The sequence below is a fragment of the Ambystoma mexicanum genome, chromosome 4p (assembly GCF_040938575.1).
Source record: "Ambystoma mexicanum isolate Mex_15411 chromosome 4p, UKY_AmexF1_1, whole genome shotgun sequence".
Classification (NCBI taxonomy): Eukaryota; Metazoa; Chordata; class Amphibia; order Caudata; family Ambystomatidae; genus Ambystoma; species Ambystoma mexicanum.
The window spans coordinates 844,068,297-844,089,262 of NC_090927.1; the positions used below are offsets into that span (position 1 = coordinate 844,068,297).

Sequence of the window (20,966 nt, forward strand, 5' to 3'; positions counted from 1 at the left end):
CTGAACTTGGAGCACAAAAAAGCCTACAGCACCTGGTATTCCCAGGCGGTCTCCCATCCAGGTACTAACGAGGCCCGACACTGCTTAGCTTCCGAGATCAGACGAGATGGGGCGCATTCAGTGTGGTGTGGCCGCAGGCTCTGGACCTTGTGAGTTTTGTACTTTTAAGCATCTAGTCAGCTAGACCTTGCAGTTTTGAAAGGCAATTGAGAAATGGCTCACTTCCTGAACTTGGAGCACAAAAAAGCCTACAGCACCTGGTATTCCCAGGCGGTCTCCCATCCAGGTACTAACGAGGCCCGACACTGCTTAGCTTCCGAGATCAGAAGAGATCAGGCGCATTCAGTGTGGTGTGGCCGTAGGCTCTGGGCCTTGTGAGTTTTGTACTTTTAAGCATCTAGTCGGCTAGACCTTGCAGTTTTAAAAGGCAATTGAGAAAGGGCTCACTTCCTGAACTTGGAGCACAAAAAAGCCTACAGCACCTGGTATTCCCAGGCGGTCTCCCATCCAGGTACTAACTAGGCCTGACACTGCTTAACTTCCAAGATCAGACGAGATCGGGTGCATTCAGTGTGGTGTGGCCGTAGGCTCTAGGAATGCTAAGAATATTACTCTTATGCATTTGCATTTAGTAAGCTAAGCCATGCAGCCACTTGCAACATGATACCACGCTCATCGCTCGATCAGGCTCGATCAGGCGAGATATATAAGACTGGTGGGCCCATTCAGGACTCCTATGTCTGGTAGGATAACTTTAATTCATCCATCCTGTGTCTGTTGCAGGGAGGTGGAGAGAACAATCAACACAATAATGGGTTTCTTTCATGCCTCTTGAAGGACTCAATATTCTCTGTACTGCATTACATGTGAAAGTCGATTTATTACCCATGAACACACTACCTGTATGCTAATTCTATGTAAAAAGGTAGCTCCAGCCCTCATGATGTTGTCCAACATTTCCGCTATAAAACGGGATACAATTATTTTGGAAACATACCAAATTTGAAAAATAATTGAGAAGTTGCGCAATTACTAATCATGGAGCACAAAAAAGCCTACAGCACCTGGTATTCCCAGGCAGTCTCCCATCCAGGTACTAACTAGGCCTGACCCTGCTCAGCTTCCGAGATCGGGCGCATTCAGTGTGGTGTGGCCGTAGGCTCTGGGCCTAGTGAGTTTTGTACTTTTAAGCATCTAGTCGGCTAGACCTTGCAGTTTTGAAAGGGAATTGTGAAATGGCTCACTTCCTGAACTTGGAGCACAAAAAAGCCTACAGCACCTGGTATTCCCAGGTGGTCTCCCATCCAGGTACTAACGAGGCCCGACACTGCTTAGCTTCCGAGATCAGACGAGATCGGGCGCATTCAGTGTGGTGTGGCCGTAGGCTCTGGGCCTTGTGAGTTTTGTACTTTTAAGCATCTAGTCGGCTAGACCTTGCAGTTTTGAAAGGCAATTGAGAAATGGCTCACTTCCTGAACTTGGAGTACAAAAAAGCCTACAGCACCTGGTATTCCCAGGCGGTCTCCCATCCAGGTACTAACTAGGCCCGACATTGCTTAGCTTCTGAGATCAGACGAGATCAGGCGCATTCAGTGTGGTGTGGCCGTAGGCTCTGGGCCTCGTGAGTTTTGTACTTTTAAGCATCTAGTCGGCTAGACCTTGCAGTTTTGAAAGGCAATTGAGAAAGGGCTCACTTCCTGAACTTGGAGCACAAAAAAGCCTACAGCACCTGGTATTCCCAGGCGGTCTCCCATCCAGGTACTAACTAGGCCTAACACTGCTTAACTTCCGAGATCAGACGAGATCGGGTGCATTCAGTGTGGTGTGGCCGTAGGCTCTAGGAATGCTAAGAATATTACTCTTATGCATTTGCATTTAGTAAGCTAAGCCATGCAGCCACTTGCAACATGATACCACGCTCATCGCTCGATCAGGCTCGATCAGGCGAGATATATAAGACTGGTGGGCCCATTCTGGACTCCTATGTCTGGTAGGATAACTTTAATTCATCCATCCTGTGTCTGTTGCAGGGAGGTGGAGAGAACAATCAACACAGTAATGGTTTTCTTTCATGCCTCTTGAAGGACTCAATATTCTCTGTACTGCATTACATGTGAAAGTCGATTTATTACCCATGAACACACTACCTGTATGCTAATTCTATGTAAAAAGGTAGCTCCAGCCCTCATGATGTTGTCCAACATTTCCGCTATAAAACGGGATACAATTATTTTGGAAACATACCAAATTTGAAAAATAATTGAGAAGTTGCGCAATTACTAATCATGGAGCACAAAAAAGCCTACAGCACCTGGTATTCCCAGGCAGTCTCCCATCCAGGTACTAACTAGGCCCGACCCTGCTTAGCTTCCGAGATCGGGCGCATTCAGTGTGGTGTGGCCGTAGGCTCTGGGACTAGTGAGTTTTGTACTTTTAAGCATCTAGTCGGCTAGACCTTGCAGTTTTGAAAGGCAATTGTGAAATGGCTCACTTCCTGAACTTGGAGCACAAAAAAGCCTACAGCACCTGGTATTCCCAGGTGGTCTCCCATCCAGGTACTAACTAGGCCCGACACTGCTTAGCTTCTGAGATCAGACGAGATCAGGCGCATTCAGTGTGGTGTGGCCGTAGGCTCTGGGCCTAGTGAGTTTTGTACTTTTAAGCATCTAGTCGGCTAGACCTTGCAGTTTTAAAAGGCAATTGAGAAAGGGCTCACTTCCTGAACTTGGAGCACAAAAAAGCCTACAGCACCTGGTATTCCCAGGCGGTCTCCCATCCAGGTACTAACTAGGCCTGACACTGCTTAACTTCCGAGATCAGACGAGATCGGGTGCATTCAGTGTGGTGTGGCCGTAGGCTCTAGGAATGCTAAGAATATTACTCTTATGCATTTGCATTTAGTAAGCTAAGCCATGCAGCCACTTGCAACATGATACCACGCTCATCGCTCGATCAGGCGAGATATATAAGACTGGTGGGCCCATTCAGGACTCCTATGTCTGGTAGGATAACTTTAATTCATCCATCCTGTGTCTGTTGCAGGGAGGTGGAGAGAACAATCAACACAGTAATGGTTTTCTTTCATGCCTCTTGAAGGACTCAATATTCTCTGTACTGCATTACATGTGAAAGTCGATTTATTACCCATGAACACACTACCTGTATGCTAATTCTATGTAAAAAGGTAGCTCCAGCCCTCATGATGTTGTCCAACATTTCCGCTATAAAACGGGATACAATTATTTTGGAAACATACCAAATTTGAAAAATAATTGAGAAGTTGCGCAATTACTAATCATGGAGCACAAAAAAGCCTACAGCACCTGGTATTCCCAGGCAGTCTCCCATCCAGGTACTAACTAGGCCCGACCCTGCTTAGCTTCCGAGATCGGGCGCATTCAGTGTGGTGTGGCTGTAGGCTCTGGGACTAGTGAGTTTTGTACTTTTAAGCATCTAGTCGGCTAGACCTTGCAGTTTTGAAAGGCAATTGTGAAATGGCTCACTTCCTGAACTTGGAGCACAAAAAAGCCTACAGCACCTGGTATTCCCAGGTGGTCTCCCATCCAGGTACTAACTAGGCCCGACACTGCTTAGCTTCTGAGATCAGACGAGATCAGGCGCATTCAGTGTGGTGTGGCCGTAGGCTCTGGGCCTAGTGAGTTTTGTACTTTTAAGCATCTAGTCGGCTAGACCTTGCAGTTTTAAAAGGCAATTGAGAAAGGGCTCACTTCCTGAACTTGGAGCACAAAAAAGCCTACAGCACCTGGTATTCCCAGGCGGTCTCCCATCCAGGTACTAACTAGGCCTGACACTGCTTAACTTCCGAGATCAGACGAGATCGGGTGCATTCAGTGTGGTGTGGCCATAGGCTCTAGGAATGCTAAGAATATTACTCTTATGCATTTGCATTTAGTAAGCTAAGCCATGCAGCCACTTGCAACATGATACCACGCTCATCGCTCGATCAGGCTCGATCAGGCGAGATATATAAGACTGGTGGGCCCATTCAGGACTCCTATGTCTGGTAGGATAACTTTAATTCATCCATCCTGTGTCTGTTGCAGGGAGGTGGAGAGAACAATCAACACAATAATGGGTTTCTTTCATGCCTCTTGAAGGACTCAATATTCTCTGTACTGCATTACATGTGAAAGTCGATTTATTACCCATGAACACACTACCTGTATGCTAATTCTATGTAAAAAGGTAGCTCCAGCCCTCATGATGTTGTCCAACATTTCCGCTATAAAACGGGATACAATTATTTTGGAAACATACCAAATTTGAAAAATAATTGAGAAGTTGTGCAATTACTAATCATGGAGCACAAAAAAGCCTACAGCACCTGGTATTCCCAGGCAGTCTCCCATCCACGTACTAACTAGGCCCGACCCTGCTTAGCTTCCGAGATCAGGCACATTCAGTGTGGTGTGGCCGTAGGCTCTGGGCCTAGTGAGTTTTGTACTTTTAAGCATCTAGTCGGCTAGACCTTGCAGTTTTGAAAGGGAATTGTGAAATGGCTCACTTCCTGAACTTGGAGCACAAAAAAGCCTACAGCACCTGGTATTCCCAGGCAGTCTCCCATCCAGGTACTAACTAGGCCTGACCCTGCTTAGCTTCCGAGATTGGGCGCATTCAGTGTGGTGTGGCCGTAGGCTCTGGGCCTAGTGAGTTTTGTACTTTTAAGCATCTAGTCGGCTAGACCTTGCAGTTTTGAAAGGCAATTGTGAAATGGCTCACTTCCTGAACTTGGAGTACAAAAAAGCCTACAGCACCTGGTATTCCCAGGCGGTCTCCCATCCAGGTACTAACGAGGCCCGACACTGCTTAGCTTCCGAGATCAGACGAGATCAGGCACATTCAGTGTGGTGTGGCCGTAGGCTCTGGGCCTTGTGAGTTTTGTACTTTTAAGCATCTAGTCGGCTAGACCTTGCAGTTTTAAAAGGCAATTGAGAAAGGGCTCACTTCCTGAACTTGGAGCACAAAAAAGCCTACAGCACCTGGTATTCCCAGGCAGTCTCCCATCCAGGTACTAACTAGGCCTGACACTGCTTAACTTCCGAGATCAGACGAGATCGGGTGCATTCAGTGTGGTGTGGCCGTAGGCTCTAGGAATGCTAAGAATATTACTCTTATGCATTTGCATTTAGTAAGCTAAGCCATGCAGCCACTTGCAACATGATACCACGCTCATCGCTCGATCAGGCTCGATCAGGCGAGATATATAAGACTGGTGGGCCCATTCAGGACTCCTATGTCTGGTAGGATAACTTTAATTCATCCATCCTGTGTCTGTTGCAGGGAGGTGGAGAGAACAATCAACACAATAATGGGTTTCTTTCATGCCTCTTGAAGGACTCAATATTCTCTGTACTGCATTACATGTGAAAGTCGATTTATTACCCATGAACACACTACCTGTATGCTAATTCTATGTAAAAAGGTAGCTCCAGCCCTCATGATGTTGTCCAACATTTCCGCTATAAAACGGGATACAATTATTTTGGAAACATACCAAATTTGAAAAATAATTGAGAATTTGCGCAATTACTAATCATGGAGCACAAAAAAGCCTACAGCACCTGGTATTCCCAGGCAGTCTCCCATCCAGGTACTAACTAGGCCCGACCCTGCTTAGCTTCCGAGATCGGGCGCATTCAGTGTGGTGTGGCCGTAGGCTCTGGGCCTAGTGAGTTTTGTACTTTTAAGCATCTAGTCGGCTAGACCTTGCAGTTTTGAAAGGCAATTGTGAAATGGCTCACTTCCTGAACTTGGAGTACAAAAAAGCCTACAGCACCTGGTATTCCCAGGTGGTCTCCCATCCAGGTACTAACTAGGCCCGACACTGCTTAGCTTCCGAGATCAGACGAGATCGGGCGCAATCAGTGTGGTGTGGCCGTAGGCTCTGGGCCTAGTGAGTTTTGTACTTTTAAGCATCTAGTCAGCTAGACCTTGCAGTTTTGAAAGGCAATTGAGAAATGGCTCACTTCCTGAACTTGGAGCACAAAAAAGCCTACAGCACCTGGTATTCCCAGGCGGTCTCCCATCCAGGTACTAACGAGGCCCGACACTGCTTAGCTTCCGAGATCAGACGAGATGGGGCGCATTCAGTGTGGTGTGGCCGCAGGCTCTGGACCTTGTGAGTTTTGTACTTTTAAGCATCTAGTCAGCTAGACCTTGCAGTTTTGAAAGGCAATTGAGAAATGGCTCACTTCCTGAACTTGGAGCACAAAAAAGCCTACAGCACCTGGTATTCCCAGGCGGTCTCCCATCCAGGTACTAACGAGGCCCGACACTGCTTAGCTTTCGAGATCAGACGAGATCAGGCGCATTCAGTGTGGTGTGGCCGTAGGCTCTGGGCCTTGTGAGTTTTGTACTTTTAAGCATCTAGTCGGCTAGACCTTGCAGTTTTAAAAGGCAATTGAGAAAGGGCTCACTTCCTGAACTTGGAGCACAAAAAAGCCTACAGCACCTGGTATTCCCAGGCGGTCTCCCATCCAGGTACTAACTAGGCCTGACACTGCTTAACTTCCAAGATCAGACGAGATCGGGTGCATTCAGTGTGGTGTGGCCGTAGGCTCTAGGAATGCTAAGAATATTACTCTTATGCATTTGCATTTAGTAAGCTAAGCCATGCAGCCACTTGCAACATGATACCACGCTCATCGCTCGATCAGGCTCGATCAGGCGAGATATATAAGACTGGTGGGCCCATTCAGGACTCCTATGTCTGGTAGGATAACTTTAATTCATCCATCCTGTGTCTGTTGCAGGGAGGTGGAGAGAACAATCAACACAATAATGGGTTTCTTTCATGCCTCTTGAAGGACTCAATATTCTCTGTACTGCATTACATGTGAAAGTCGATTTATTACCCATGAACACACTACCTGTATGCTAATTCTATGTAAAAAGGTAGCTCCAGCCCTCATGATGTTGTCCAACATTTCCGCTATAAAACGGGATACAATTATTTTGGAAACATACCAAATTTGAAAAATAATTGAGAAGTTGCGCAATTACTAATCATGGAGCACAAAAAAGCCTACAGCACCTGGTATTCCCAGGCAGTCTCCCATCCAGGTACTAACTAGGCCTGACCCTGCTCAGCTTCCGAGATCGGGCGCATTCAGTGTGGTGTGGCCGTAGGCTCTGGGCCTAGTGAGTTTTGTACTTTTAAGCATCTAGTCGGCTAGACCTTGCAGTTTTGAAAGGGAATTGTGAAATGGCTCACTTCCTGAACTTGGAGCACAAAAAAGCCTACAGCACCTGGTATTCCCAGGCGGTCTCCCATCCAGGTACTAACGAGGCCCGACACTGCTTAGCTTCCGAGATCAGACGAGATCGGGCGCATTCAGTGTGGTGTGGCCGTAGGCTCTGGGCCTTGTGAGTTTTGTACTTTTAAGCATCTAGTCGGCTAGACCTTGCAGTTTTGAAAGGCAATTGAGAAATGGCTCACTTCCTGAACTTGGAGTACAAAAAAGCCTACAGCACCTGGTATTCCCAGGCGGTCTCCCATCCAGGTACTAACTAGGCCCGACATTGCTTAGCTTCTGAGATCAGACGAGATCAGGCGCATTCAGTGTGGTGTGGCCGTAGGCTCTGGGCCTAGTGAGTTTTGTACTTTTAAGCATCTAGTCGGCTAGACCTTGCAGTTTTGAAAGGCAATTGAGAAAGGGCTCACTTCCTGAACTTGGAGCACAAAAAAGCCTACAGCACCTGGTATTCCCAGGCGGTCTCCCATCCAGGTACTAACTAGGCGTAACACTGCTTAACTTCCGAGATCAGACGAGATCGGGTGCATTCAGTGTGGTGTGGCCGTAGGCTCTAGGAATGCTAAGAATATTACTCTTATGCATTTGCATTTAGTAAGCTAAGCCATGCAGCCACTTGCAACATGATACCACGCTCATCGCTCGATCAGGCTCGATCAGGCGAGATATATAAGACTGGTGGGCCCATTCTGGACTCCTATGTCTGGTAGGATAACTTTAATTCATCCATCCTGTGTCTGTTGCAGGGAGGTGGAGAGAACAATCAACACAGTAATGGTTTTCTTTCATGCCTCTTGAAGGACTCAATATTCTCTGTACTGCATTACATGTGAAAGTCGATTTATTACCCATGAACACACTACCTGTATGCTAATTCTATGTAAAAAGGTAGCTCCAGCCCTCATGATGTTGTCCAACATTTCCGCTATAAAACGGGATACAATTATTTTGGAAACATACCAAATTTGAAAAATAATTGAGAAGTTGCGCAATTACTAATCATGGAGCACAAAAAAGCCTACAGCACCTGGTATTCCCAGGCAGTCTCCCATCCAGGTACTAACTAGGCCCGACCCTGCTTAGCTTCCGAGATCGGGCGCATTCAGTGTGGTGTGGCCGTAGGCTCTGGGACTAGTGAGTTTTGTACTTTTAAGCATCTAGTCGGCTAGACCTTGCAGTTTTGAAAGGCAATTGTGAAATGGCTCACTTCCTGAACTTGGAGCACAAAAAATCCTACAGCACCTGGTATTCCCAGGTGGTCTCCCATCCAGGTACTAACTAGGCCCGACACTGCTTAGCTTCTGAGATCAGACGAGATCAGGCGCATTCAGTGTGGTGTGGCCGTAGGCTCTGGGCCTAGTGAGTTTTGTACTTTTAAGCATCTAGTCGGCTAGACCTTGCAGTTTTAAAAGGCAATTGAGAAAGGCCTCACTTCCTGAACTTGGAGCACAAAAAAGCCTACAGCACCTGGTATTCCCAGGCCTTCTCCCATCCAGGTACTAACTAGGCCTGACACTGCTTAACTTCCGAGATCAGACGAGATCGGGTGCATTCAGTGTGGTGTGGCCGTAGGCTCTAGGAATGCTAAGAATATTACTCTTATGCATTTGCATTTAGTAAGCTAAGCCATGCAGCCACTTGCAACATGATACCACGCTCATCGCTCGATCAGGCTCGATCAGGCGAGATATATAAGACTGGTGGGCCCATTCAGGACTCCTATGTCTGGTAGGATAACTTTAATTCATCCATCCTGTGTCTGTTGCAGGGAGGTGGAGAGAACAATCAACACAATAATGGTTTTCTTTCATGCCTCTTGAAGGACTCAATATTCTCTGTACTGCATTACATGTGAAAGTCGATTTATTACCCATGAACACACTACCTGTATGCTAATTCTATGTAAAAAGGTAGCTCCAGCCCTCATGATGTTGTCCAACATTTCCGCTATAAAACGGGATACAATTATTTTGGAAACATACCAAATTTGAAAAATAATTGAGAAGTTGCGCAATTACTAATCATGGAGCACAAAAAAGCCTACAGCACCTGGTATTCCCAGGCGGTCTCCCATCCAGGTACTAACGAGGCCCGACACTGCTTAGCTTCCGAGATCAGACGAGATGGGGCGCATTCAGTGTGGTGTGGCCGCAGGCTCTGGACCTTGTGAGTTTTGTACTTTTAAGCATCTAGTCAGCTAGACCTTGCAGTTTTGAAAGGCAATTGAGAAATGGCTCACTTCCTGAACTTGGAGCACAAAAAAGCCTACAGCACCTGGTATTCCCAGGCGGTCTCCCATCCAGGTACTAACGAGGCCCGACACTGCTTAGCTTCCGAGATCAGACGAGATCAGGCGCATTCAGTGTGGTGTGGCCGTAGGCTCTGGGCCTTGTGAGTTTTGTACTTTTAAGCATCTAGTCGGCTAGACCTTGCAGTTTTAAAAGGCAATTGAGAAAGGGCTCACTTCCTGAACTTGGAGCACAAAAAAGCCTACAGCACCTGGTATTCCCAGGCGGTCTCCCATCCAGGTACTAACTAGGCCTGACACTGCTTAACTTCCAAGATCAGACGAGATCGGGTGCATTCAGTGTGGTGTGGCCGTAGGCTCTAGGAATGCTAAGAATATTACTCTTATGCATTTGCATTTAGTAAGCTAAGCCATGCAGCCACTTGCAACATGATACCACGCTCATCGCTCGATCAGGCTCGATCAGGCGAGATATATAAGACTGGTGGGCCCATTCAGGACTCCTATGTCTGGTAGGATAACTTTAATTCATCCATCCTGTGTCTGTTGCAGGGAGGTGGAGAGAACAATCAACACAATAATGGGTTTCTTTCATGCCTCTTGAAGGACTCAATATTCTCTGTACTGCATTACATGTGAAAGTCGATTTATTACCCATGAACACACTACCTGTATGCTAATTCTATGTAAAAAGGTAGCTCCAGCCCTCATGATGTTGTCCAACATTTCCGCTATAAAACGGGATACAATTATTTTGGAAACATACCAAATTTGAAAAATAATTGAGAAGTTGCGCAATTACTAATCATGGAGCACAAAAAAGCCTACAGCACCTGGTATTCCCAGGCAGTCTCCCATCCAGGTACTAACTAGGCCTGACCCTGCTCAGCTTCCGAGATCGGGCGCATTCAGTGTGGTGTGGCCGTAGGCTCTGGGCCTAGTGAGTTTTGTACTTTTAAGCATCTAGTCGGCTAGACCTTGCAGTTTTGAAAGGGAATTGTGAAATGGCTCACTTCCTGAACTTGGAGCACAAAAAAGCCTACAGCACCTGGTATTCCCAGGCGGTCTCCCATCCAGGTACTAACGAGGCCCGACACTGCTTAGCTTCCGAGATCAGACGAGATCGGGCGCATTCAGTGTGGTGTGGCCGTAGGCTCTGGGCCTTGTGAGTTTTGTACTTTTAAGCATCTAGTCGGCTAGACCTTGCAGTTTTGAAAGGCAATTGAGAAATGGCTCACTTCCTGAACTTGGAGTACAAAAAAGCCTACAGCACCTGGTATTCCCAGGCGGTCTCCCATCCAGGTACTAACTAGGCCCGACATTGCTTAGCTTCTGAGATCAGACGAGATCAGGCGCATTCAGTGTGGTGTGGCCGTAGGCTCTGGGCCTAGTGAGTTTTGTACTTTTAAGCATCTAGTCGGCTAGACCTTGCAGTTTTGAAAGGCAATTGAGAAAGGGCTCACTTCCTGAACTTGGAGCACAAAAAAGCCTACAGCACCTGGTATTCCCAGGCGGTCTCCCATCCAGGTACTAACTAGGCGTAACACTGCTTAACTTCCGAGATCAGACGAGATCGGGTGCATTCAGTGTGGTGTGGCCGTAGGCTCTAGGAATGCTAAGAATATTACTCTTATGCATTTGCATTTAGTAAGCTAAGCCATGCAGCCACTTGCAACATGATACCACGCTCATCGCTCGATCAGGCTCGATCAGGCGAGATATATAAGACTGGTGGGCCCATTCTGGACTCCTATGTCTGGTAGGATAACTTTAATTCATCCATCCTGTGTCTGTTGCAGGGAGGTGGAGAGAACAATCAACACAGTAATGGTTTTCTTTCATGCCTCTTGAAGGACTCAATATTCTCTGTACTGCATTACATGTGAAAGTCGATTTATTACCCATGAACACACTACCTGTATGCTAATTCTATGTAAAAAGGTAGCTCCAGCCCTCATGATGTTGTCCAACATTTCCGCTATAAAACGGGATACAATTATTTTGGAAACATACCAAATTTGAAAAATAATTGAGAAGTTGCGCAATTACTAATCATGGAGCACAAAAAAGCCTACAGCACCTGGTATTCCCAGGCAGTCTCCCATCCAGGTACTAACTAGGCCCGACCCTGCTTAGCTTCCGAGATCGGGCGCATTCAGTGTGGTGTGGCCGTAGGCTCTGGGACTAGTGAGTTTTGTACTTTTAAGCATCTAGTCGGCTAGACCTTGCAGTTTTGAAAGGCAATTGTGAAATGGCTCACTTCCTGAACTTGGAGCACAAAAAATCCTACAGCACCTGGTATTCCCAGGTGGTCTCCCATCCAGGTACTAACTAGGCCCGACACTGCTTAGCTTCTGAGATCAGACGAGATCAGGCGCATTCAGTGTGGTGTGGCCGTAGGCTCTGGGCCTAGTGAGTTTTGTACTTTTAAGCATCTAGTCGGCTAGACCTTGCAGTTTTAAAAGGCAATTGAGAAAGGCCTCACTTCCTGAACTTGGAGCACAAAAAAGCCTACAGCACCTGGTATTCCCAGGCCTTCTCCCATCCAGGTACTAACTAGGCCTGACACTGCTTAACTTCCGAGATCAGACGAGATCGGGTGCATTCAGTGTGGTGTGGCCGTAGGCTCTAGGAATGCTAAGAATATTACTCTTATGCATTTGCATTTAGTAAGCTAAGCCATGCAGCCACTTGCAACATGATACCACGCTCATCGCTCGATCAGGCTCGATCAGGCGAGATATATAAGACTGGTGGGCCCATTCAGGACTCCTATGTCTGGTAGGATAACTTTAATTCATCCATCCTGTGTCTGTTGCAGGGAGGTGGAGAGAACAATCAACACAATAATGGTTTTCTTTCATGCCTCTTGAAGGACTCAATATTCTCTGTACTGCATTACATGTGAAAGTCGATTTATTACCCATGAACACACTACCTGTATGCTAATTCTATGTAAAAAGGTAGCTCCAGCCCTCATGATGTTGTCCAACATTTCCGCTATAAAACGGGATACAATTATTTTGGAAACATACCAAATTTGAAAAATAATTGAGAAGTTGCGCAATTACTAATCATGGAGCACAAAAAAGCCTACAGCACCTGGTATTCCCAGGCAGTCTCCCATCCAGGTACTAACTAGGCCTGACCCTGTTTAGCTTCCGAGATTGGGCGCATTCAGTGTGGTGTGGCCGTAGGCTCTGGGCCTAGTGAGTTTTGTACTTTTAAGCATCTAGTCGGCTAGACCTTGCAGTTTTGAAAGGCAATTGTGAAATGGCTCACTTCCTGAACTTGGAGCACAAAAAAGCCTACAGCACCTGGTATTCCCAGGCGGTCTCCCATCCAGGTACTAACGAGGCCCGACACTGCTTAGCTTCCGAGATCAGACGAGATCGGGCGCAATCAGTGTGGTGTGGCCGTAGGCTCTGGGCCTAGTGAGTTTTGTACTTTTAAGCATCTAGTCAGCTAGACCTTGCAGTTTTGAAAGGCAATTGAGAAATGGCTCACTTCCTGAACTTGGAGCACAAAAAAGCCTACAGCACCTGGTATTCCCAGGCGGTCTCCCATCCAGGTACTAACGAGGCCCGACACTGCTTAGCTTCCGAGATCAGACGAGATCAGGCACATTCAGTGTGGTGTGGCCGTAGGCTCTGGGCCTTGTGAGTTTTGTACTTTTAAGCATCTAGTCGGCTAGACCTTGCAGTTTTAAAAGGCAATTGAGAAAGGGCTCACTTCCTGAACTTGGAGCACAAAAAAGCCTACAGCACCTGGTATTCCCAGGCAGTCTCCCATCCAGGTACTAACTAGGCCTGACACTGCTTAACTTCCGAGATCAGACGAGATCGGGTGCATTCAGTGTGGTGTGGCCGTAGGCTCTAGGAATGCTAAGAATATTACTCTTATGCATTTGCATTTAGTAAGCTAAGCCATGCAGCCACTTGCAACATGATACCACGCTCATCGCTCGATCAGGCTCGATCAGGCGAGATATATAAGACTGGTGGGCCCATTCAGGACTCCTATGTCTGGTAGGATAACTTTAATTCATCCATCCTGTGTCTGTTGCAGGGAGGTGGAGAGAACAATCAACACAATAATGGTTTTCTTTCATGCCTCTTGAAGGACTCAATATTCTCTGTACTGCATTACATGTGAAAGTCGATTTATTACCCATGAACACACTACCTGTATGCTAATTCTATGTAAAAAGGTAGCTCCAGCCCTCATGATGTTGTCCAACATTTCCGCTATAAAACGGGATACAATTATTTTGGAAACATACCAAATTTGAAAAATAATTGAGAAGTTGCGCAATTACTAATCATGGAGCACAAAAAAGCCTACAGCACCTGGTATTCCCAGGCAGTCTCCCATCCAGGTACTAACTAGGCCCGACCCTGTTTAGCTTCCGAGATCGGGCGCATTCAGTGTGGTGTGGCCGTAGGCTCTGGGCCTAGAGAGTTTTGTACTTTTAAGCATCTAGTCGGCTAGACCTTGCAGTTTTGAAAGACAATTGTGAAATAGGCTCACTTCCTGAACTTGGAGCACAAAAAAGCCTACAGCACCTGGTATTCCCAGGCGGTCTCCCATCCAGGTACTAACGAGGCCCTACACTGCTTAGCTTCTGAGATCAGACGCATTCAGTGTGGTGTGGCCGTAGGCTCTGGGCCTTGTGAGTTTTGTACTTTTAAGCATCTAGTCGGCTAGACCTTGCAGTTTTGAAAGGCAATTGTGAAATGGCTCACTTCCTGAACTTGGAGCACAAAAAAGCCTACAGCACCTGGTATTCCCAGGCGGTCTCCCATCCAGGTACTAACGAGGCCCGACACTGCTTAGCTTCCGAGATCAGACGAGTTCGGGCGCATTCAGTGTGGTGTGGCCGTAGGCTCTGGGCCTTGTGAGTTTTGTACTTTTAAGCATCTAGTCGGCTAGACCTTGCAGTTTTGAAAGGCAATTGAGAAATGGCTCACTTCCTGAACTTGGAGTACAAAAAAGCCTACAGCACCTGGTATTCCCAGGCGGTCTCCCATCCAGGTACTAACTAGGCCCGACACTGCTTAGCTTCTGAGATCAGACGAGATCAGGCGCATTCAGTGTGGTGTGGCCGTAGGCTCTGGGCCGAGTGAGTTTTGTACTTTTAAGCATCTAGTCGGCTAGACCTTGCAGTTTTGAAAGGCAATTGTGAAATGGCTCACTTCCTGAACTTGGAGCACAAAAAAGCCTACAGCACCTGGTATTCCCAGGTGGTCTCCCATCCAGGTACTAACTAGGCCCAACACTGCTTAGCTTTTGAGATCAGACGAGATCAGGCGCATTCAGTGTGGTGTGGCCGTAGGCTCTGGGCCTAGTGAGTTTTGTACTTTTAAGCATCTAGTCGGCTAGACCTTGCAGTTTTAAAAGGCAATTGAGAAAGGCCTCACTTCCTGAACTTGGAGCACAAAAAAGCCTACAGCACCTGGTATTCCCAGGCCTTCTCCCATCCAGGTACTAACTAGGCCTGACACTGGTTAACTTCCGAGATCAGACGAGATCGGGTGCATTCAGTGTGGTGTGGCCGTAGGCTCTAGGAATGCTAAGAATATTACTCTTATGCATTTGCATTTAGTAAGCTAAGCCATGCAGCCACTTGCAACATGATACCACGCTCATCGCTCGATCAGGCTCGATCAGGCGAGATATATAAGACTGGTGGGCCCATTCAGGACTCCTATGTCTGGTAGGATAACTTTAATTCATCCATCCTGTGTCTGTTGCAGGGAGGTGGAGAGAACAATCAACACAATAATGGTTTTCTTTCATGCCTCTTGAAGGACTCAATATTCTCTGTACTGCATTACATGTGAAAGTCGATTTATTACCCATGAACACACTACCTGTATGCTAATTCTATGTAAAAAGGTAGCTCCAGCCCTCATGATGTTGTCCAACATTTCCGCTATAAAACGGGATACAATTATTTTGGAAACATACCAAATTTGAAAAATAATTGAGAAGTTGCGCAATTACTAATCATGGAGCACAAAAAAGCCTACAGCACCTGGTATTCCCAGGCAGTCTCCCATCCAGGTACTAACGAGGCCCTACACTGCTTAGCTTCCGAGATCAGACGCATTCAGTGTGGTGTGGCCGTAGGCTCTGGGCCTTGTGAGTTTTGTACTTTTAAGCATCTAGTCGGCTAGACCTTGCAGTTTTGAAAGGCAATTGTGAAATGGCTCACTTCCTGAACTTGGAGCACAAAAAAGCCTACAGCACCTGGTATTCCCAGGCGGTCTCCCATCCAGGTACTAACAAGGCCCGACACTGCTTAGCTTCCGAGATCAGACGAGATCGGGCGCATTCAGTGTGGTGTGGCCGTAGGCTCTGGGCCTTGTGAGTTTTGTACTTTTAAGCATCTAGTCGGCTAGACCTTGCAGTTTTGAAAGGCAATTGAGAAATGGCTCACTTCCTGAACTTGGAGTACAAAAAAGCCTACAGCACCTGGTATTCCCAGGCGGTCTCCCATCCAGGTACTAACTAGGCCCGACACTGCTTAGCTTCTGAGATCAGACGAGATCAGGCGCATTCAGTGTGGTGTGGCCTTAGGCTCTGGGCCTAGTGAGTTTTGTACTTTTAAGCATCTAGTCGGCTAGACCTTGCAGTTTTAAAAGGCAATTGAGAAAGGGCTCACTTCCTGAACTTGGAGCACAAAAAAGCCTACAGCACCTGGTATTCCCAGGCGGTCTCCCATCCAGGTACTAACTAGGCCTGACACTGCTTAACTTCCGAGATCAGACGAGATCGGGTGCATTCAGTGTGGTGTGGCCGTAGGCTCTAGGAATGCTAAGAATATTACTCTTATGCATTTGCATTTAGTAAGCTAAGCCATGCAGCCACTTGCAACATGATACCACGCTCATCGCTCGATCAGGCTCGATCAGGCGAGATATATAAGACTGGTGGGCCCATTCAGGACTCCTATGTCTGGTAGGATAACTTTAATTCATCCATCCTGTGTCTGTTGCAGGGAGGTGGAGAGAACAATCAACACAATAATGGGTTTCTTTCATGCCTCTTGAAGGACTCAATATTCTCTGTACTGCATTACATGTGAAAGTCGATTTATTACCCATGAACACACTACCTGTATGCTAATTCTATGTAAAAAGGTAGCTCCAGCCCTCATGATGTTGTCCAACATTTCCGCTATAAAACGGGATACAATTATTTTGGAAACATACCAAATTTGAAAAATAATTGAGAATTTGCGCAATTACTAATCATGGAGCACAAAAAAGCCTACAGCACCTGGTATTCCCAGGCAGTCTCCCATCCAGGTACTAACTAGGCCCGACCCTGCTTAGCTTCCGAGATCGGGCGCATTCAGTGTGGTGTGGCCGTAGGCTCTGGGCCTAGTGAGTTTTGTACTTTTAAGCATCTAGTCGGCTAGACCTTGCAGTTTTGAAAGGCAATTGTGAAATGGCTCACTTCCTGAACTTGGAGTACAAAAAAGCCTACAGCACCTGGTATTCCCAGGTGGTCTCCCATCCAGGTACTAACTAGGCCCGACACTGCTTAGCTTCCGAGATCAGACGAGATCGGGCGCAATCAGTGTGGTGTGGCCGTAGGCTCTGGGCCTAGTGAGTTTTGTACTTTTAAGCATCTAGTCAGCTAGACCTTGCAGTTTTGAAAGGCAATTGAGAAATGGCTCACTTCCTGAACTTGGAGCACAAAAAAGCCTACAGCACCTGGTATTCCCAGGCGGTCTCCCATCCAGGTACTAACGAGGCCCGACACTGCTTAGCTTCCGAGATCAGACGAGATGGGGCGCATTCAGTGTGGTGTGGCCGCAGGCTCTGGACCTTGTGAGTTTTGTACTTTTAAGCATCTAGTCAGCTAGACCTTGCAGTTTTGAAAGGCAATTGAGAAATGGCTCACTTCCTGAACTTGGAGCACAAAAAAGCCTACAGCACCTGGTATTCCCAGGCGGTCTCCCATCCAGGTACTAACGAGGCCCGACACTGCTTAGCTTCCGAGATCAGAGGAGATCAGGCGCATTCAGTGTGGTGTGGCCGTAGGCTCTGGGCCTTGTGAGTTTTGTACTTTTAAGCATCTAGTCGGCTAGACCTTGCAGTTTTAAAAGGCAATTGAGAAAGGGCTCACTTCCTGAACTTGGAGCACAAAAAAGCCTACAGCACCTGGTATTCCCAGGCGGTCTCCCATCCAGGTACTAACTAGGCCTGACACTGCTTAACTTCCAAGATCAGACGAGATCGGGTGCATTCAGTGTGGTGTGGCCGTAGGCTCTAGGAATGCTAAGAATATTACTCTTATGCATTTGCATTTAGTAAGCTAAGCCATGCAGCCACTTGCAACATGATACCACGCTCATCGCTCGATCAGGCTCGATCAGGCGAGATATATAAGACTGGTGGGCCCATTCAGGACTCCTATGTCTGGTAGGATAACTTTAATTCATCCATCCTGTGTCTGTTGCAGGGAGGTGGAGAGAACAATCAACACAATAATGGGTTTCTTTCATGCCTCTTGAAGGACTCAATATTCTCTGTACTGCATTACATGTGAAAGTCGATTTATTACCCATGAACACACTACCTGTATGCTAATTCTATGTAAAAAGGTAGCTCCAGCCCTCATGATGTTGTCCAACATTTCCGCTATAAAACGGGATACAATTATTTTGGAAACATACCAAATTTGAAAAATAATTGAGAAGTTGCGCAATTACTAATCATGGAGCACAAAAAAGCCTACAGCACCTGGTATTCCCAGGCAGTCTCCCATCCAGGTACTAACTAGGCCTGACCCTGCTCAGCTTCCGAGATCGGGCGCATTCAGTGTGGTGTGGCTGTAGGCTCTGGGCCTAGTGAGTTTTGTACTTTTAAGCATCTAGTCGGCTAGACCTTGCAGTTTTGAAAGGGAATTGTGAAATGGCTCACTTCCTGAACTTGGAGCACAAAAAAGCCTACAGCACCTGGTATTCCCAGGCGGTCTCCCATCCAGGTACTAACGAGGCCCGACACTGCTTAGCTTCCGAGATCAGACGAGATCGGGCGCATTCAGTGTGGTGTGGCCGTAGGCTCTGGGCCTTGTGAGTTTTGTACTTTTAAGCATCTAGTCGGCTAGACCTTGCAGTTTTGAAAGGCAATTGAGAAATGGCTCACTTCCTGAACTTGGAGTACAAAAAAGCCTACAGCACCTGGTATTCCCAGGCGGTCTCCCATCCAGGTACTAACTAGGCCCGACATTGCTTAGCTTCTGAGATCAGACGAGATCAGGCGCATTCAGTGTGGTGTGGCCGTAGGCTCTGGGCCTAGTGAGTTTTGTACTTTTAAGCATCTAGTCGGCTAGACCTTGCAGTTTTGAAAGGCAATTGAGAAAGGGCTCACTTCCTGAACTTGGAGCACAAAAAAGCCTACAGCACCTGGTATTCCCAGGCGGTCTCCCATCCAGGTACTAACTAGGCCTAACACTGCTTAACTTCCGAGATCAGACGAGATCGGGTGCATTCAGTGTGGTGTGGCCGTAGGCTCTAGGAATGCTAAGAATATTACTCTTATGCATTTGCATTTAGTAAGCTAAGCCATGCAGCCACTTGCAACATGATACCACGCTCATCGCTCGATCAGGCTCGATCAGGCGAGATATATAAGACTGGTGGGCCCATTCTGGACTCCTATGTCTGGTAGGATAACTTTAATTCATCCATCCTGTGTCTGTTGCAGGGAGGTGGAGAGAACAATCAACACAGTAATGGTTTTCTTTCATGCCTCTTGAAGGACTCAATATTCTCTGTACTGCATTACATGTGAAAGTCGATTTATTACCCATGAACACACTACCTGTATGCTAATTCTATGTAAAAAGGTAGCTCCAGCCCTCATGATGTTGTCCAACATTTCCGCTATAAAACGGGATACAATTATTTTGGAAACATACCAAATTTGAAAAATAATTGAGAAGTTGCGCAATTACTAATCATGGAGCACAAAAAAGCCTACAGCACCTGGTATTCCCAGGCAGTCTCCCATCCAGGTACTAACTAGGCCCGACCCTGCTTAGCTTCCGAGATCGGGCGCATTCAGTGTGGTGTGGCCGTAGGCTCTGGGACTAGTGAGTTTTGTACTTTTAAGCATCTAGTCGGCTAGACCTTGCAGTTTTGAAAGGCAATTGTGAAATGGCTCACTTCCTGAACTTGGAGCACAAAAAAGCCTACAGCACCTGGTATTCCCAGGTGGTCTCCCATCCAGGTACTAACTAGGCCCGACACTGCTTAGCTTCTGAGATCAGACGAGATCAGGCGCATTCAGTGTGGATTGGCCGTAGGCTCTGGGCCTAGTGAGTTTTGTACTTTTAAGCATCTAGTCGGCTAGACCTTGCAGTTTTAAAAGGCAATTGAGAAAGGGCTCACTTCCTGAACTTGGAGCACAAAAAAGCCTACAGCACCTGGTATTCCCAGGCGGTCTCCCATCCAGGTACTAACTAGGCCTGACACTGCTTAACTTCCGAGATCAGACGAGATCGGGTGCATTCAGTGTGGTGTGGCCGTAGGCTCTAGGAATGCTAAGAATATTACTCTTATGCATTTGCATTTAGTAAGCTAAGCCATGCAGCCACTTGCAACATGATACCACGCTCATCGCTCGATCAGGCTCGATCAGGCGAGATATATAAGACTGGTGGGCCCATTCAGGACTCCTATGTCTGGTAGGATAACTTTAATTCATCCATCCTGTGTCTGTTGCAGGGAGGTGGAGAGAACAATCAACACAGTAATGGTTTTCTTTCATGCCTCTTGAAGGACTCAATATTCTCTGTACTGCATTACATGTGAAAGTCGATTTATTACCCATGAACACACTACCTGTATGCTAATTCTATGTAAAAAGGTAGCTCCAGCCCTCATGATGTTGTCCAACATTTCCGCTATAAAACGGGATACAATTATTTTGGAAACATACCAAATTTGAAAAATAATTGAGAAGTTGCGCAATTACTAATCATGGAGCACAAAAAAGCCTACAGCACCTGGTATTCCCAGGCAGTCTCCCATCCAGGTACTAACTAGGCCCGACCCTGCTTAGCTTCCGAGATCGGGCGCATTCAGTGTGGTGTGGCTGTAGGCTCTGGGACTAGTGAGTTTTGTACTTTTAAGCATCTAGTCGGCTAGACCTTGCAGTTTTGAAAGGCAATTGTGAAATGGCTCACTTCCTGAACTTGGAGCACAAAAAAGCCTACAGCACCTGGTATTCCCAGGTGGTCTCCCATCCAGGTACTAACTAGGCCCGACACTGCTTAGCTTCCGAGATCAGACGAGATCGGGCGCAATCAGTGTGGTGTGTCCGTAGTCTCTGGGCCTAGTGAGTTTTGTACTTTTAAGCATCTAGTCAGCTAGACCTTGCAGTTTTGAAAGGCAATTGAGAAATGGCTCACTTCCTGAACTTGGA

At 46.9% G+C, this 20,966-nt stretch overlaps 46 non-coding genes and 21 pseudogenes across 46 annotated transcripts; all 67 read right to left on the reverse strand.

The window, feature by feature from the left end:
• Nucleotides 1-20: 20 nt before the first annotated feature.
• Nucleotides 21-139, reverse strand: LOC138455189 (5S ribosomal RNA). The gene has a single exon (XR_011261830.1). It is a non-coding gene; the product is annotated as a 5S ribosomal RNA (ribosomal RNA).
• A 106-nt stretch (nucleotides 140-245) lies between these two features.
• LOC138465165 (5S ribosomal RNA) lies at nucleotides 246-364 on the reverse strand. The gene has a single exon (XR_011267740.1). It is a non-coding gene; the product is annotated as a 5S ribosomal RNA (ribosomal RNA).
• A 106-nt stretch (nucleotides 365-470) lies between these two features.
• LOC138463624 (5S ribosomal RNA) lies at nucleotides 471-589 on the reverse strand. Its single transcript, XR_011266210.1, has one exon. It is a non-coding gene; the product is annotated as a 5S ribosomal RNA (ribosomal RNA).
• A 463-nt stretch (nucleotides 590-1,052) lies between these two features.
• Nucleotides 1,053-1,161, reverse strand: LOC138459531 (5S ribosomal RNA; annotated as a pseudogene).
• Nucleotides 1,162-1,267: 106 nt separating this feature from the next.
• LOC138461820 (5S ribosomal RNA) lies at nucleotides 1,268-1,386 on the reverse strand. Its single transcript, XR_011264427.1, has one exon. It is a non-coding gene; the product is annotated as a 5S ribosomal RNA (ribosomal RNA).
• Nucleotides 1,387-1,492: 106 nt separating this feature from the next.
• LOC138463084 (5S ribosomal RNA) lies at nucleotides 1,493-1,611 on the reverse strand. The gene has a single exon (XR_011265670.1). It is a non-coding gene; the product is annotated as a 5S ribosomal RNA (ribosomal RNA).
• A 106-nt stretch (nucleotides 1,612-1,717) lies between these two features.
• Nucleotides 1,718-1,836, reverse strand: LOC138458131 (5S ribosomal RNA). Its single transcript, XR_011262361.1, has one exon. It is a non-coding gene; the product is annotated as a 5S ribosomal RNA (ribosomal RNA).
• A 463-nt stretch (nucleotides 1,837-2,299) lies between these two features.
• LOC138456973 (5S ribosomal RNA) lies at nucleotides 2,300-2,408 on the reverse strand (annotated as a pseudogene).
• Nucleotides 2,409-2,514: 106 nt separating this feature from the next.
• On the reverse strand, nucleotides 2,515-2,633 carry LOC138462761 (5S ribosomal RNA). The gene has a single exon (XR_011265353.1). It is a non-coding gene; the product is annotated as a 5S ribosomal RNA (ribosomal RNA).
• Nucleotides 2,634-2,739: 106 nt separating this feature from the next.
• LOC138461397 (5S ribosomal RNA) lies at nucleotides 2,740-2,858 on the reverse strand. Its single transcript, XR_011264013.1, has one exon. It is a non-coding gene; the product is annotated as a 5S ribosomal RNA (ribosomal RNA).
• Nucleotides 2,859-3,311: 453 nt separating this feature from the next.
• Nucleotides 3,312-3,420, reverse strand: LOC138457468 (5S ribosomal RNA; annotated as a pseudogene).
• A 106-nt stretch (nucleotides 3,421-3,526) lies between these two features.
• On the reverse strand, nucleotides 3,527-3,645 carry LOC138462775 (5S ribosomal RNA). The gene has a single exon (XR_011265365.1). It is a non-coding gene; the product is annotated as a 5S ribosomal RNA (ribosomal RNA).
• Nucleotides 3,646-3,751: 106 nt separating this feature from the next.
• On the reverse strand, nucleotides 3,752-3,870 carry LOC138462628 (5S ribosomal RNA). Its single transcript, XR_011265222.1, has one exon. It is a non-coding gene; the product is annotated as a 5S ribosomal RNA (ribosomal RNA).
• A 463-nt stretch (nucleotides 3,871-4,333) lies between these two features.
• LOC138459358 (5S ribosomal RNA) lies at nucleotides 4,334-4,442 on the reverse strand (annotated as a pseudogene).
• A 106-nt stretch (nucleotides 4,443-4,548) lies between these two features.
• On the reverse strand, nucleotides 4,549-4,657 carry LOC138459586 (5S ribosomal RNA; annotated as a pseudogene).
• Nucleotides 4,658-4,763: 106 nt separating this feature from the next.
• Nucleotides 4,764-4,882, reverse strand: LOC138453923 (5S ribosomal RNA). Its single transcript, XR_011260623.1, has one exon. It is a non-coding gene; the product is annotated as a 5S ribosomal RNA (ribosomal RNA).
• A 106-nt stretch (nucleotides 4,883-4,988) lies between these two features.
• Nucleotides 4,989-5,107, reverse strand: LOC138463406 (5S ribosomal RNA). Its single transcript, XR_011265993.1, has one exon. It is a non-coding gene; the product is annotated as a 5S ribosomal RNA (ribosomal RNA).
• A 463-nt stretch (nucleotides 5,108-5,570) lies between these two features.
• Nucleotides 5,571-5,679, reverse strand: LOC138456974 (5S ribosomal RNA; annotated as a pseudogene).
• Nucleotides 5,680-5,785: 106 nt separating this feature from the next.
• LOC138460091 (5S ribosomal RNA) lies at nucleotides 5,786-5,904 on the reverse strand. Its single transcript, XR_011262860.1, has one exon. It is a non-coding gene; the product is annotated as a 5S ribosomal RNA (ribosomal RNA).
• A 106-nt stretch (nucleotides 5,905-6,010) lies between these two features.
• Nucleotides 6,011-6,129, reverse strand: LOC138455190 (5S ribosomal RNA). The gene has a single exon (XR_011261831.1). It is a non-coding gene; the product is annotated as a 5S ribosomal RNA (ribosomal RNA).
• A 106-nt stretch (nucleotides 6,130-6,235) lies between these two features.
• Nucleotides 6,236-6,354, reverse strand: LOC138454315 (5S ribosomal RNA). The gene has a single exon (XR_011260997.1). It is a non-coding gene; the product is annotated as a 5S ribosomal RNA (ribosomal RNA).
• A 106-nt stretch (nucleotides 6,355-6,460) lies between these two features.
• Nucleotides 6,461-6,579, reverse strand: LOC138463625 (5S ribosomal RNA). The gene has a single exon (XR_011266212.1). It is a non-coding gene; the product is annotated as a 5S ribosomal RNA (ribosomal RNA).
• Nucleotides 6,580-7,042: 463 nt separating this feature from the next.
• LOC138459532 (5S ribosomal RNA) lies at nucleotides 7,043-7,151 on the reverse strand (annotated as a pseudogene).
• A 106-nt stretch (nucleotides 7,152-7,257) lies between these two features.
• Nucleotides 7,258-7,376, reverse strand: LOC138462105 (5S ribosomal RNA). Its single transcript, XR_011264709.1, has one exon. It is a non-coding gene; the product is annotated as a 5S ribosomal RNA (ribosomal RNA).
• A 106-nt stretch (nucleotides 7,377-7,482) lies between these two features.
• On the reverse strand, nucleotides 7,483-7,601 carry LOC138463085 (5S ribosomal RNA). Its single transcript, XR_011265672.1, has one exon. It is a non-coding gene; the product is annotated as a 5S ribosomal RNA (ribosomal RNA).
• A 106-nt stretch (nucleotides 7,602-7,707) lies between these two features.
• On the reverse strand, nucleotides 7,708-7,826 carry LOC138465239 (5S ribosomal RNA). The gene has a single exon (XR_011267813.1). It is a non-coding gene; the product is annotated as a 5S ribosomal RNA (ribosomal RNA).
• A 463-nt stretch (nucleotides 7,827-8,289) lies between these two features.
• LOC138456975 (5S ribosomal RNA) lies at nucleotides 8,290-8,398 on the reverse strand (annotated as a pseudogene).
• A 106-nt stretch (nucleotides 8,399-8,504) lies between these two features.
• LOC138462891 (5S ribosomal RNA) lies at nucleotides 8,505-8,623 on the reverse strand. Its single transcript, XR_011265479.1, has one exon. It is a non-coding gene; the product is annotated as a 5S ribosomal RNA (ribosomal RNA).
• Nucleotides 8,624-8,729: 106 nt separating this feature from the next.
• LOC138455470 (5S ribosomal RNA) lies at nucleotides 8,730-8,848 on the reverse strand (annotated as a pseudogene).
• Nucleotides 8,849-9,311: 463 nt separating this feature from the next.
• On the reverse strand, nucleotides 9,312-9,430 carry LOC138455191 (5S ribosomal RNA). The gene has a single exon (XR_011261832.1). It is a non-coding gene; the product is annotated as a 5S ribosomal RNA (ribosomal RNA).
• Nucleotides 9,431-9,536: 106 nt separating this feature from the next.
• LOC138463760 (5S ribosomal RNA) lies at nucleotides 9,537-9,655 on the reverse strand. Its single transcript, XR_011266346.1, has one exon. It is a non-coding gene; the product is annotated as a 5S ribosomal RNA (ribosomal RNA).
• Nucleotides 9,656-9,761: 106 nt separating this feature from the next.
• On the reverse strand, nucleotides 9,762-9,880 carry LOC138463627 (5S ribosomal RNA). Its single transcript, XR_011266214.1, has one exon. It is a non-coding gene; the product is annotated as a 5S ribosomal RNA (ribosomal RNA).
• A 463-nt stretch (nucleotides 9,881-10,343) lies between these two features.
• Nucleotides 10,344-10,452, reverse strand: LOC138459533 (5S ribosomal RNA; annotated as a pseudogene).
• Nucleotides 10,453-10,558: 106 nt separating this feature from the next.
• Nucleotides 10,559-10,677, reverse strand: LOC138462106 (5S ribosomal RNA). Its single transcript, XR_011264710.1, has one exon. It is a non-coding gene; the product is annotated as a 5S ribosomal RNA (ribosomal RNA).
• A 106-nt stretch (nucleotides 10,678-10,783) lies between these two features.
• Nucleotides 10,784-10,902, reverse strand: LOC138463086 (5S ribosomal RNA). Its single transcript, XR_011265673.1, has one exon. It is a non-coding gene; the product is annotated as a 5S ribosomal RNA (ribosomal RNA).
• A 106-nt stretch (nucleotides 10,903-11,008) lies between these two features.
• LOC138465240 (5S ribosomal RNA) lies at nucleotides 11,009-11,127 on the reverse strand. The gene has a single exon (XR_011267814.1). It is a non-coding gene; the product is annotated as a 5S ribosomal RNA (ribosomal RNA).
• Nucleotides 11,128-11,590: 463 nt separating this feature from the next.
• Nucleotides 11,591-11,699, reverse strand: LOC138456976 (5S ribosomal RNA; annotated as a pseudogene).
• A 106-nt stretch (nucleotides 11,700-11,805) lies between these two features.
• On the reverse strand, nucleotides 11,806-11,924 carry LOC138462893 (5S ribosomal RNA). Its single transcript, XR_011265480.1, has one exon. It is a non-coding gene; the product is annotated as a 5S ribosomal RNA (ribosomal RNA).
• Nucleotides 11,925-12,030: 106 nt separating this feature from the next.
• LOC138455471 (5S ribosomal RNA) lies at nucleotides 12,031-12,149 on the reverse strand (annotated as a pseudogene).
• Nucleotides 12,150-12,612: 463 nt separating this feature from the next.
• LOC138459749 (5S ribosomal RNA) lies at nucleotides 12,613-12,721 on the reverse strand (annotated as a pseudogene).
• A 106-nt stretch (nucleotides 12,722-12,827) lies between these two features.
• On the reverse strand, nucleotides 12,828-12,946 carry LOC138463001 (5S ribosomal RNA). Its single transcript, XR_011265588.1, has one exon. It is a non-coding gene; the product is annotated as a 5S ribosomal RNA (ribosomal RNA).
• Nucleotides 12,947-13,052: 106 nt separating this feature from the next.
• Nucleotides 13,053-13,171, reverse strand: LOC138453924 (5S ribosomal RNA). The gene has a single exon (XR_011260624.1). It is a non-coding gene; the product is annotated as a 5S ribosomal RNA (ribosomal RNA).
• Nucleotides 13,172-13,277: 106 nt separating this feature from the next.
• Nucleotides 13,278-13,396, reverse strand: LOC138463407 (5S ribosomal RNA). Its single transcript, XR_011265994.1, has one exon. It is a non-coding gene; the product is annotated as a 5S ribosomal RNA (ribosomal RNA).
• A 463-nt stretch (nucleotides 13,397-13,859) lies between these two features.
• On the reverse strand, nucleotides 13,860-13,968 carry LOC138457684 (5S ribosomal RNA; annotated as a pseudogene).
• Nucleotides 13,969-14,075: 107 nt separating this feature from the next.
• LOC138456548 (5S ribosomal RNA) lies at nucleotides 14,076-14,184 on the reverse strand (annotated as a pseudogene).
• Nucleotides 14,185-14,290: 106 nt separating this feature from the next.
• On the reverse strand, nucleotides 14,291-14,409 carry LOC138464585 (5S ribosomal RNA). Its single transcript, XR_011267164.1, has one exon. It is a non-coding gene; the product is annotated as a 5S ribosomal RNA (ribosomal RNA).
• Nucleotides 14,410-14,515: 106 nt separating this feature from the next.
• On the reverse strand, nucleotides 14,516-14,634 carry LOC138454700 (5S ribosomal RNA). The gene has a single exon (XR_011261366.1). It is a non-coding gene; the product is annotated as a 5S ribosomal RNA (ribosomal RNA).
• Nucleotides 14,635-14,740: 106 nt separating this feature from the next.
• Nucleotides 14,741-14,859, reverse strand: LOC138461798 (5S ribosomal RNA). Its single transcript, XR_011264405.1, has one exon. It is a non-coding gene; the product is annotated as a 5S ribosomal RNA (ribosomal RNA).
• Nucleotides 14,860-14,965: 106 nt separating this feature from the next.
• Nucleotides 14,966-15,084, reverse strand: LOC138455934 (5S ribosomal RNA; annotated as a pseudogene).
• A 463-nt stretch (nucleotides 15,085-15,547) lies between these two features.
• On the reverse strand, nucleotides 15,548-15,656 carry LOC138458642 (5S ribosomal RNA; annotated as a pseudogene).
• A 106-nt stretch (nucleotides 15,657-15,762) lies between these two features.
• On the reverse strand, nucleotides 15,763-15,881 carry LOC138461094 (5S ribosomal RNA). The gene has a single exon (XR_011263733.1). It is a non-coding gene; the product is annotated as a 5S ribosomal RNA (ribosomal RNA).
• A 106-nt stretch (nucleotides 15,882-15,987) lies between these two features.
• Nucleotides 15,988-16,106, reverse strand: LOC138464877 (5S ribosomal RNA). Its single transcript, XR_011267454.1, has one exon. It is a non-coding gene; the product is annotated as a 5S ribosomal RNA (ribosomal RNA).
• Nucleotides 16,107-16,212: 106 nt separating this feature from the next.
• On the reverse strand, nucleotides 16,213-16,331 carry LOC138461398 (5S ribosomal RNA). The gene has a single exon (XR_011264014.1). It is a non-coding gene; the product is annotated as a 5S ribosomal RNA (ribosomal RNA).
• A 463-nt stretch (nucleotides 16,332-16,794) lies between these two features.
• LOC138456977 (5S ribosomal RNA) lies at nucleotides 16,795-16,903 on the reverse strand (annotated as a pseudogene).
• A 106-nt stretch (nucleotides 16,904-17,009) lies between these two features.
• LOC138460104 (5S ribosomal RNA) lies at nucleotides 17,010-17,128 on the reverse strand. Its single transcript, XR_011262872.1, has one exon. It is a non-coding gene; the product is annotated as a 5S ribosomal RNA (ribosomal RNA).
• A 106-nt stretch (nucleotides 17,129-17,234) lies between these two features.
• LOC138455192 (5S ribosomal RNA) lies at nucleotides 17,235-17,353 on the reverse strand. The gene has a single exon (XR_011261833.1). It is a non-coding gene; the product is annotated as a 5S ribosomal RNA (ribosomal RNA).
• A 106-nt stretch (nucleotides 17,354-17,459) lies between these two features.
• LOC138453974 (5S ribosomal RNA) lies at nucleotides 17,460-17,578 on the reverse strand. The gene has a single exon (XR_011260672.1). It is a non-coding gene; the product is annotated as a 5S ribosomal RNA (ribosomal RNA).
• Nucleotides 17,579-17,684: 106 nt separating this feature from the next.
• Nucleotides 17,685-17,803, reverse strand: LOC138463628 (5S ribosomal RNA). Its single transcript, XR_011266215.1, has one exon. It is a non-coding gene; the product is annotated as a 5S ribosomal RNA (ribosomal RNA).
• Nucleotides 17,804-18,266: 463 nt separating this feature from the next.
• Nucleotides 18,267-18,375, reverse strand: LOC138459610 (5S ribosomal RNA; annotated as a pseudogene).
• Nucleotides 18,376-18,481: 106 nt separating this feature from the next.
• LOC138462107 (5S ribosomal RNA) lies at nucleotides 18,482-18,600 on the reverse strand. Its single transcript, XR_011264711.1, has one exon. It is a non-coding gene; the product is annotated as a 5S ribosomal RNA (ribosomal RNA).
• Nucleotides 18,601-18,706: 106 nt separating this feature from the next.
• On the reverse strand, nucleotides 18,707-18,825 carry LOC138463087 (5S ribosomal RNA). Its single transcript, XR_011265674.1, has one exon. It is a non-coding gene; the product is annotated as a 5S ribosomal RNA (ribosomal RNA).
• Nucleotides 18,826-18,931: 106 nt separating this feature from the next.
• LOC138458145 (5S ribosomal RNA) lies at nucleotides 18,932-19,050 on the reverse strand. The gene has a single exon (XR_011262365.1). It is a non-coding gene; the product is annotated as a 5S ribosomal RNA (ribosomal RNA).
• A 463-nt stretch (nucleotides 19,051-19,513) lies between these two features.
• Nucleotides 19,514-19,622, reverse strand: LOC138456978 (5S ribosomal RNA; annotated as a pseudogene).
• Nucleotides 19,623-19,728: 106 nt separating this feature from the next.
• LOC138462487 (5S ribosomal RNA) lies at nucleotides 19,729-19,847 on the reverse strand. Its single transcript, XR_011265082.1, has one exon. It is a non-coding gene; the product is annotated as a 5S ribosomal RNA (ribosomal RNA).
• Nucleotides 19,848-19,953: 106 nt separating this feature from the next.
• LOC138461399 (5S ribosomal RNA) lies at nucleotides 19,954-20,072 on the reverse strand. Its single transcript, XR_011264015.1, has one exon. It is a non-coding gene; the product is annotated as a 5S ribosomal RNA (ribosomal RNA).
• Nucleotides 20,073-20,535: 463 nt separating this feature from the next.
• LOC138457469 (5S ribosomal RNA) lies at nucleotides 20,536-20,644 on the reverse strand (annotated as a pseudogene).
• Nucleotides 20,645-20,750: 106 nt separating this feature from the next.
• On the reverse strand, nucleotides 20,751-20,869 carry LOC138454429 (5S ribosomal RNA). Its single transcript, XR_011261106.1, has one exon. It is a non-coding gene; the product is annotated as a 5S ribosomal RNA (ribosomal RNA).
• Between the last annotated feature and the right edge of the window lie 97 nt (nucleotides 20,870-20,966).